The following is a 10,874-nucleotide window of genomic DNA, read 5'->3' on the forward strand; positions in this document are numbered from 1 at the left end:
GGCTGCCCTTCGTTTCTTTTGAATGACCGGTTTATGCTGTGGATCTATATTCAAATGATGGCAGATAACATCTGCACTTACCCCAGGCATCTCCTCTGGTGTCCAAGCAAATACATCGACATAAGTTTTCAAAAAACTAATCAGTTCATTCTCTTCCTCTTTTGGCAGTGATTCCCCAATTAGAAAATACCTATCTGGATCAGTCTCGTTGATCAGTGTTTTCTTCAAATCCTCAACTACCCTCTCGGTTGGGTCTTTTCCAATATCCTCAATGGTCGGCAGATCCGAAATTTCCACAGTATTAACATGGTGGGCATTATGGACTCTTTTTATGATGGATACCAAACATTGTTGAGCTATCTTTTGGTTACCTTTGATGTGCTCAATCCCATTAGACCCTGGGAACTTTACCATCTGATGGAAAGTTGAAGAGACTGCCCTCATCTTGTGCAACCATGTTCTCCCTATAATCACGTTATAGGAAGACGGTACATCCACCACTAAGAAGTCGGTTCGTAGCACCACTGTCCCAGCCCGAACAGGCAGAGTTACCTTGCCTAACGGCCAAACTGCTCCTGCTCCAAATCCGACCAATGGAGTTACTGATTGTACCAAATCTTCTTGTGTGAGCCCCAGTTTTTTGAATGCATCATAGTATAGCACTTTGGTGCAACTCCCTGAATCCACCAGGATTCTTTCCATATCATATTCCCCAACTCGTAGGGTTATGACCAAAGCATCATTGTGAGGTACCTGGACTCCTCCCAGATCTTCATCCGTAAAAACTATGCTCTCGTTGCTTGCCCCTTCGTTGCGCCCTCTTTTCTTCCCCAACTGCATTACATGTTGGTCATGTTTCACTTGTCTCTGAAGCAATCTCACCTCATTTCTCGTATAAGGTTCGGCTAATCCATCTATCATATGGATTACCCCTTTTGGATTCTGTTCGTAATCCAACTCCATTGCCTTGTCTTTATCCTTGGAATCTTCTTGGATAAATCTTTGAGATAACCTCGTGAGACCAAATCATCAAGATGCTGTTTAAACATCTCACAGTCCTCAGTCATGTGACCCCAATCCTTATGGTAACTGCAGTGCTGATTCGTAGCACGTTTTGAATCTTTATTCCCACCAAGAGTTGGGGGCCATTTGAAATAAGGTTGATTCTTTATTCAATAAAGAATCCTGTAAATGGGCTCTTTCCAAACCGTGTTTATGGAAAAGAATGACTTGGGATCCGGGGCTTGTTTATCCTTGTACTGCTCTTTCTTCGCCTGCCCATAATCTTTTCTTTCACGATAAGTTTTGGGCTCTAGCTTGTCAGCTTTCTTTATAGGTCCTTTTACTTGCTCGGCGGCCAACTTACCATCCTCTCGTAGGATGTCATCCTCGTTCCTGGCGTGCTACTCAATTCTCTCCATCAATTTTGCCAATGTCTGCACGGGACTCATGTTTAGAGACTTACGCAGTTCCCCCCAAACAGGTAAGCCTATTTTGAACGTGGCTATTGCGTATTCTTCACTACATCCTTCAATCTCGTTGAAGGTTTCCCAGTACTTCTTTGAATAAGTCCTGATCGGCTCGTCCTCTCCTTGTTTCATAAAAGAAAGACTCTCAAAGGTTTTGGGAGCTTTCCTGCTTGTCAAGAACCGTGTAGTGAATTCCTCGGCCAACTGCACCCATGTTCGGATGGAGCGTGAGCCCAATCTGTGGAACCAAGACAAAGCAACCTTCCCTAAACTCGACGGGAACATCTTGCACGTGATTGCATCATCTCCTTCATGCATAAACATCGCTTGCTAGTAATGCTGTATATGGGCCACGGGATCAGCATCTGTCTCGTAGAGGATGAATGTTCCGTGTTTTACCCTGGTCAGCAATCTAGCCTCCTGTAACTTTTTTGCAAAAGGGGAGGATGCTATATTCTGAAGTGCTTTCCGTGCTACTTCCCGTGCAGTCATGGCTTCATCCTCTGGTCCTTTCTTGGATCTAATTCTTTCCCAATCGGAATCAGGTCTCTCGTACCTGTCCCTATGATGTTTCCTACTCCCTTCCTCCTCGGGGGTAGAGCTTCGACCTCTGCTTCTCCTCTTTCTCGGAGATACCCTCCTTCGCTTGGGTGTTCGGATCTTGCTCCTTCCTTTTCGTGGAGAAGCTTTATGTCACCTTGGGGTCAGACTTCTGCTTCTGCTCCTCCTTCCTCGTGAAGGAGCCTTTTGGTACTGTACCAAAGCGTATTCACTGCCTCTAGAATTTCTTCGAGATAGTCCGGAGTCCTCCGGATGTTCTCTGATTCTCTCTAGTTCTCTGATTTCATGTTCTCATTTTTTGATCAAACGAGCATACTCCTCAATCTCTTGTCTCTTCTTATCAAGAACGTCTTCGCTACGGTATACACTTCTAGAGTGTGCAATCGATTCATCCCCTCGATGGGATTTAGTCCTTCTCGTGGACTTCGATGCCGTCTCTCCATCTCTATTTTTGGAGTTGCCGTGGATAGTAAGGGGGTGGCCCTTACTTGTGGTCCTCTTGTGTCCTCCTTCGGGCTTTCTCGGAGCCTCGGGTGGAGACTTATCCCCTCCTCCAACTAACACATCCTTTGGGTCGTGTGGCGTTGCTGGATCTATTTCCACCATGGTCGTATTTCAAAGGGAACTCTTTCGTTTCCCACAGATGGCGCCAATTGTAGGTGGACAAATTCAAGTAGTGCTCTGAATAGCATTGGAATGTAATGGCTTCACGTGCCTCTCGAACGGAACCCTAGTTTGTCAATGAAACCCTCGTCCTGCAAAACAGACAAGGAGTGAGTGCACCTTTGCCTCTCGTGGCAAAGGCCCTCCGATGCCTTTGTTAGTATTTCGTACTAATGGAGCCCTAATTATCAGTAGGTAAATATCGAATAATGCAATGAATTGCGTACCTTTTGCCTCTAGGTTTACCTCATATTTATAGATTTGCATATGCTTACTAGCCAAGCATCCGTGTTGCCCTAGGATTCCTAACTCGAATAGGAAACCCAGGATATCAAAGATTCTCGTTTCCTTTATCAGTTTATTTCCTTAATCCTTGTAGGACTCTTTCCATAACAAGCCAATCATCCCATACTCGTTGGGTATCTTTCTTAGATCCTATATTCTTGGGATCTCACCCTTTAACGGAATACCGGTGATTCTGGACCCTTCTAGAATGTTCCCTTCAATAGGACTTCTCTCTTTGTTCGGCCATCTCATGGCCGAACAAATGGCCTGGACCAGTTACTTCACATGTAACTGGTCCTTAAGAAACAATGGAGACCATATGCTTTTCTCATTGTTCGGCAAAGAGCCGAACAATGTATCTGAACAGTGGCATCACATGTCACTTTCCTTGTATTTGGTCCAATAACATCTCGTGTTATTGCACCGAGAATCGTGCAACCTCTCTGGACCATTGACTTCTCATGTCACTGGTCCATAGCGTGTTGACCTTTTCTTTGACCGTGCTCAGGCCCGTTTTGTACCTGTTCGGGAATACCTCCCTACAGAAACTATGTACCGCGGAGCTCCTGGTCAGCAAACGAGTCAATGATGCAGCTGCTGTCGGGCAGAAATGCGTCAATAACATGACCCGGTGGATCGAGGAAGATTTGTTGGCATCGCGTGCATGTGGAGGATCGGGCGAGGTAGAGTTAACCTATTTTGTCTTCCTCATGAGTTTCAATGTGATAGGCAACCTCATGCTGTAGAGAGATTTGTTGGAACCACACTCGGAGGGAGGGCATGAATTCTTCGATGCCATGAACAAGATAGGGGAGTTGGCTAAGCCCAGAGTAGCAGATTTCTTGCCGTTTCTGAAATGGATGGACTCCATGGGGACCAAAATATGGATCGGCACATGGGACGAGCCATGAAGATCGTAGCCGAGTTTGTGACCGACAGGGTTTCAGCAAAAGAAGCATTCAGGTACTGAGAAGGTGAACAGAGACTTCCTGAACGTTATGCTGGAGTACGGAGGTGATGGCAAAGAAAGGCCAGACAAGATATCAGAGTCAAATGTGACTATTATCATAATGGTGATAACATCCTTCATTCCCATTTGTGTGTTTGTGATTCAATTGGACATTTCTTAAAAATGAAGCTATTCGGTCCGTGTGACTCTTGGTAATTTTTCAATGTAAGTGTTAATGGTGCAGGAAATGTTTTCCGGAAGTTCAGACACTACAAGCAGCACAATCGAATGGGCAATGGCAGAGCTACTATGTAACCCCGATTGAATGAGAAAGGTTAAAGAAGAGATAAATAGCATCGTTGGACTCTACGGGAAGGTTGAAGAGAAGAATATGGATAAGCTCCCTTATTTGCAGGCAGTAGTGAAGGAAAGCCTCCGATTACACCGTATAGTTCCATTACTTCTACCACGGAATGCAATGCACGATTCTAGCTACATGGGGTGTCAAATACCCAAGAATACACAAGTGCTTGTGAATGCATGGGCAATCGGGAGGGACCCAGAGTCCTGGGACGACCCCTTGTCTTTCAAGCCCGAGAGGTTTCTGGGCAAGAACATTGACTACAAAGGGCAACGCTTCGAGTTCATCCCGTTTGGATATGGGAGAAGGATGTGCGTTGGATTTGCGTTAGCTCAACGGGTGGTTCACCTTGCTCTGGTGATGCCAGTGAATCCCAAGATAATTTTACTGCCCTTCTACATAATTTTGGAACTCCCAACTAAGTCATGGAATTATTCTCATAACCAACTTTGACTAAATAAGTGCTGATATTCAAGTGACTTTTGGTATCTTCTACTTGAGAGTTGAAAGGTCCTCTTGGAATTTGTCGTTTTCTTTTATGTTTCAGGAATTTTCTAGTCCTTTTTTTGTGTTTAAAGGCCAGTTATCTACTGATATGAATTAGCTTGATAATTGAAGTGAAATTTCAGCCTTTGGCTAGTTCCTATTACGACTCTTATCCCGTGGGTGAATTCCATAGGGTGGCGAGTGTGATACTTCTAAGTTCTCACTTGTATTACCTTCTCAAATCCATATTTCCGACATCAGTTTTGGTATCAGAGCTTTGGTTTCAATGGCGGGTCGTCGTCGCAAACAAAATGTCGATGAACCTCAAGCTCGTGAGAGAGACCTTCGTGATGTCGAGGTGGATGACTTGAGGAGACAAGTGCAGCAACTCCAGTTGCGTTTACAACGCTATGAGACTCTGGAACGTGTTGATTCGCACCACGGTTCAGAGGATGAAGCTTCAGATGAGGAGGAGGTTAACCCTTTTCACCGTGCTTCTAGCAACGCATTGAGTGGGGGGGCTCCTCGTTATCAACTTCGACGAAACCATTATTTCCAGCAAGAATACGGAGTGAAAGTTGAAATACCAGAGTTTGAAGGAAGAATGCATCCTGATGAATTCTTGGATTGGCTCAACACTGTTGAAAGAATTTTTGAATACAAAGATATTCCGGAAGACCGAAAGGTTAAATTGGTTGCCATCAAGCTAAAGAAACATGCCTCGCTTTGGTGGAAACATCTTAAGAAGCAACGAGATCGAGATGGGAAGAGAAGGATCGAGACATGGGAGAAAATGAAGAAAGAGTTACGGAGGAAATTCCTACCTGATAATTACCTTCAAGACGCTTTCTTGAAATTTCACAATTTTGAGCAAAAGGAGTTGACTGTTGAAGAGTATACAGCAGAATTTGATCAATTACAAATGCGTTGTGATATTTTGGAGCCAGAAGAGCAAACCATCGCCCGATATCTTCGAGGACTTCAGTCAGAAATTCGCCATGTGGTTCAACTGCAGCCCTATTGGACCTACAATGATGTCGTCAATCTGTCATTCAAAGTGGAAAAGCAATTAAAGGAGTCCCGTGGATCAACTTCGCGTACTTGGAACAAGGAAAGCAACTCTAATCGAGCAAATGCATCCTCAACCAACAAGGAGGCTATTTTCAAACCAAATCCAAAAAAAGAAACTGCAGCTGGAAGTTCTAACCCAAGAAGTTCTAATCCTAGTTCCCGTCGCTGTTTCAAGTGTCAAGGATTTGGACACATCGCTGCCGATTGTCCTAATCGCAAGGTGGTGTCTCTTGTTGAAGAAGAGATGGAAGAGGAAAAAGAAACAACTGTATTCAGCAAGCCAGAGGATGATGATGAAATCACCTATGCAGATCAAGGAGAAAGCTTAGTCATTCAAAGGAGTTTAAATGTAGTGCTTGTGGAGGAAGACAGTTGGCTCCGCAATAACATATTTCATACCAAGTGTACCTCTCATGGCAAGGTTTGCAATGTGATTATTGACAGAGGAAGATGTGAAAACGTAGTGGCTACTAAAATGGTACAAAAACTGAAGCTCAAGACGGTGGCGCACCCACAACCTTACAAACTCTCATGGCTTTGCAAGGGGAATGAGGTACGAGTTAATAAAAGATGCTTGGTTCATTTTTCTATTGGCAAAAATTACAAAGATGAAGTTTGGTGTGATGTCGTTCCAATGGATGCTTGTCACCTACTTCTAGGCCGCCCTTGGCAATATGATAGAAAGGTGATTCATGATGGCTTTAAAAATACTTATTTTTTTGAAAAAGAAGGAGTAAAAATCACATTAGGTCCTTCCAAGCCAGAGTGCACTCCTAAACCATCTAACGGGGAAGGAAATAATTTACTCTCTAAATCAAAGTTTGTTGAGGCTTTGGAAGAATCTAATGAGGCTTATGCTCTTGTGGTGATGGAGGAAAATGTAGAAACTTTGGAAGTTCCTTTCGTGGTCCAACCCCTTCTTCAAGAATTTCAGGATGTTGTCCGGAAGACATTCCACATGGTCTCCCACCCATGAGAGATATACAACATTCCATTGATTTTATACCAGGTGCAATGATCCCAAATAAGGCAGCTTATAGAATGAATCCAAAAGAACATGAAGAGCTCAAGAGGCAAGTTGAAGAACTTATGGCAAAGGGCTTAGTGAGAGAAAGTATGAGCCCTTATGCAGTCCCTGCACTTCTTGTTCCAAAAAAGGATGGTTCGTGGCGCATGTGTATTGATAGTAGAGCCGTGAACAAAATTACTATCAAGTACCGTTTCCCTATTCCTCGGCTTGATGATCTTCTCGACCAACTTTATGGTGCTACAGTTTTTTCCAAGATAGATCTTCGAAGTGCTTATCACCAGATTCGATTGAGGCAAGGAGATGAATGGAAGACAACATTCAAAACAAGGGATGGTCTTTTTGAATGGACGGTGATGCCTTTTGGACTTTGTAATGCTCCTAGTACTTTTATGCGTCTTATGAATCATGTTTTTAAACCTTTCATTGGAAAGTTTGTTGTTGTATATTTTGATGACATTTTGGTGTATAGCAAAGATGGAGAGCAGCACTTAAATCATCTCCGTGAGGTTTTCAAGACGCTAAGGGAACAAAAATTATATGCCAACTTGAAGAAGTGTCATTTTTTCACAAATAGCCTGGTCTTCTTAGGCTATATTGTGTCCAGTGGAGGTATAAAGGTGGATTCCAGCAAAGTTGAAGCAATCACCAGCTGGCCCACTCCCAAAACAGTCCGTGACATCCGCAGCTTTCATGGTCTTGCGTCTTTTTATCGACGATTCATCAAGGAGTTCAGCATTATTATTGCCCCCATCACTGAATGCTTGAAGGGAGAAACATTTCGTTGGACAGATGAAGCACAAAAAAGCTTTGAAGTGATTAAGGAAAAGATGACAAAGGCTCCAATTTTGGCCCTTCCAGATTTTGAAAAAGTGTTTGAGGTTGAGTGCGATGCTTCTGGTGTTGGTATTGGAGCTGTCCTAAGTCAAGAAGGTAAACCCATTGCTTTCTTTAGCGAGAAATTAAACAAAGTCGCAGAAAATACTCTACTTACGACAGAGTTTTATGCCATAATTAGAGCACTGGATCATTGGAGCCATTATCTCTTATCCAAAGAGTTTATACTCTTCTCGGATCATGAAGCTTTGAAATATATAAATGGCCAGCATAAACTCAGTAGCAGACATGCTTCTTGGGTTGAGTTTCTGCAAGCTTACACTTTTCATATCAAACATAAGGCAGGCAAGCAAAATCAAGTAGCAGATGCTTTAAGCCGAAGGCATTCCTTGCTTTCCACAATGCAAGTGAAGGTCTTAGGCTTTGAAGTTCTCAAGGAGCAGTACAAAGATGATAAATATTTCAGTAAACTATGGGAAGAGTGCTCTAAGGGACCATTCAATCGGTTTTTGTTGCAAGATGGCTTTCTTTTTAGGGACAACCAGCTATGCATTCCAGAAGGTTCGCTAAGAGAAGCTATTATCAAGGAAGCTCATGATGGTGGACTCGTTGGACACTTTGGTAGGGATAAAACTCTTTCTCTTGTTGCGGAAACCTTCTATTGGCCGAAAATGTTGAAGGATGTTGCACGATATGTGGAGCGATGCCAAATTTGTCACCGTGCCAAAACTCATGCTCAAAATACTGGGTTATACACGCCATTACCAGTCCCTATAGCTCCTTGGGAAGATGTGAGTCTAGACTTTGTTCTTGGGCTGCCAAGAACCCAAAGAAAGAAAGACTCAATTATGGTTGTCGTTGACAGGTTCTCAAAAATGGCACATTTTGTTCCATGTAACAAGACCTTGGATGCATCTCATGTGGTTGATCTTTACTTCTGGGAGATTGTAAAGCTTCATGGAATTCCTAAAACCATGACTTCAGATAGAGATTCTAAGTTCATGAGTCACTTTTGGCGTACACTTTGGAGAAAGCTTGGAACTACCTTACAGTTTAGTTCTTCTCATCACCCGCAAACGGATGGACAAACTGAAGTTGTTAACAGGAGCTTGGGAAATCTGTTAAGAAGTTTAATTCGCAACAACATTCGTCAATGGGATCTTATTCTAGCTCAAGCTGAATTTGCCTACAACCAATCCACAAGCAAATCAACGGGTACTAGTCCTTTTGAAGTTGTTTATGGAAGGAATCCTATCAGTCCACTGGACCTAGTTCCACTTCCTGTAACTCATCATTTCAGTGGAGATGCTGAAGAGCAAGTCAAATATATCAAGAAGTTACATGAGCAGGTGCGAGACCGTATCATAAAGCAAAATGAAAAGTATCGGAAAAGTGCTAATAAGCATAGGAAGGCTACTGCTTTCAAAGAAGGAGATTTGGTTTGGGTTCATCTTCGCAAGGAACGCTTTCCACCAGGGCGTTATGGCAAGCTCAAGCCTCGAGCTGATGGTCCTTTCAAAGTTCTCAAAAGAATTGGAGAAAATGCATACCAAATTGAACTTCCAGAAGAGTACGGTGTTTCAAAAACCTTCAATGTATCTGATCTTTCTCCCTTTCATGAGGACGGAATGGCAGAAGAACTCGAGGGCGAGTTGCACGCAGTGGAAGCGAATGATGCCGGTGAATCCCAAGATAATTTTACTGCCCTTCTACATAATTTTGGAACTCCCAACTAAGTCATGGAATTATTTTCATAACCAACTTTGACCAAATAAGTGCTGATATTCAAGTGACTTTTGGTATCTTCTACTTGAGAGTTGAAAGGTCCTCTTGGAATTTGTCATTTTCTTTTATGTTTCAGGAATTTTCTAGTCCTTTTTTTGTGTTTAAAGGCCAGTTATCTACTTATATGAATTAGCTTGATAATTGAAGTGAAATTTCAGCCTTTGGCTAGTTCCTATTACGACTCTTATCCCGTGGGTGAATTCTATAGGGTGTCAAGTGTGATACTTCTAAGTTCTCACTTGTATTACCTTCTCAAATCCATATTTTTGACATCATCTGGCCTCCCTCATACATTCTTTTGATTGGGAGGTTAGCTCTCCGACTACAGAAATTGACATGGCCGAAAGGGCAAGGATGGGATTGAGGAAGCTAGTACTGTTAAAAGCAATACCCACAAAGCGAAAATTCCATACAAGTGACCATCTAGGTTTCAAGTTCATGGAAAAACTTGATGCATTTTCTATGCTTTGTGTAGCAGGCCGAGCAAAAGGGCTCGAGCCATTTCTGAACTTAATCCGGTATCCTTGTCTTCCCCAAGTCATCTTTCTCTCAACATTCGGAACAACAACCGTAGCCGAGGGTCCCCATTGCCGAGGGTCCCCTTAATTACTACTTCCTCAAATACTCTAGTCCCAGCACCCGTATGAATGGGAAATACATTCGTTTGGACGGCTGCCGAGGTCGCACAACATGCTCGGTGTCGAGCGAAGCGTGGCCGACGATCCAGCCCGTCTGCGTTAGAACAATAACCGTGGCAATGATGATGGTCGTAACGTCATCTAAACGGCTATGAGGATAAAGATGGGGGCACGTGAAGGTGCCAGCTCATCATGAAAACGGTTGCAAAACCCTAAACGTGATGTAAGAGTGACATCAGCCGACGCGTGTTGAGCGTTGGTGCAATCTTGGAGACCAAGCTAAGGGTTCCCTATAAATATCCCATTATGCCTACTTGGAAGAGGTACGCAAAAAGAAAACCCTAGCTCCTAATCCCTAATTCTTCCTCGCAAGCAAATTGACTCTTGCACCGAAGGGCCATCCCGGAAAACCTCCGGCATGGTTTTTTAGTCGTGCTTTGTTTTGCAGGATAGAGCAAGGAGCCAGGAGCTAACCTCGAACCAACATTCAGAAAGTACGAACCATCCGGAACGGAGCCCCTACAATTTGGTGAACCCGACATGAAACAATTTTTCTCAGATCCACGGCAGCTCCTCCACCTCGACCACCTCTTCTGACCCTAAAACCTCACTCTTCCAGATCTTCACCACTCTCCTCCAAAAATGGGCGGAGCACCTCCACCTCCTCTTTTTCAACCCCTAAGTTCCTCTTTGCACATCACCTCCGAAACCGGTATCAACGCTGCCTCCCCATCTCACCCCC

Source organism: Rhododendron vialii, chromosome 4a (assembly GCF_030253575.1).
Source record: "Rhododendron vialii isolate Sample 1 chromosome 4a, ASM3025357v1".
In the NCBI taxonomy this organism is placed as follows: domain Eukaryota; kingdom Viridiplantae; phylum Streptophyta; class Magnoliopsida; order Ericales; family Ericaceae; genus Rhododendron; species Rhododendron vialii.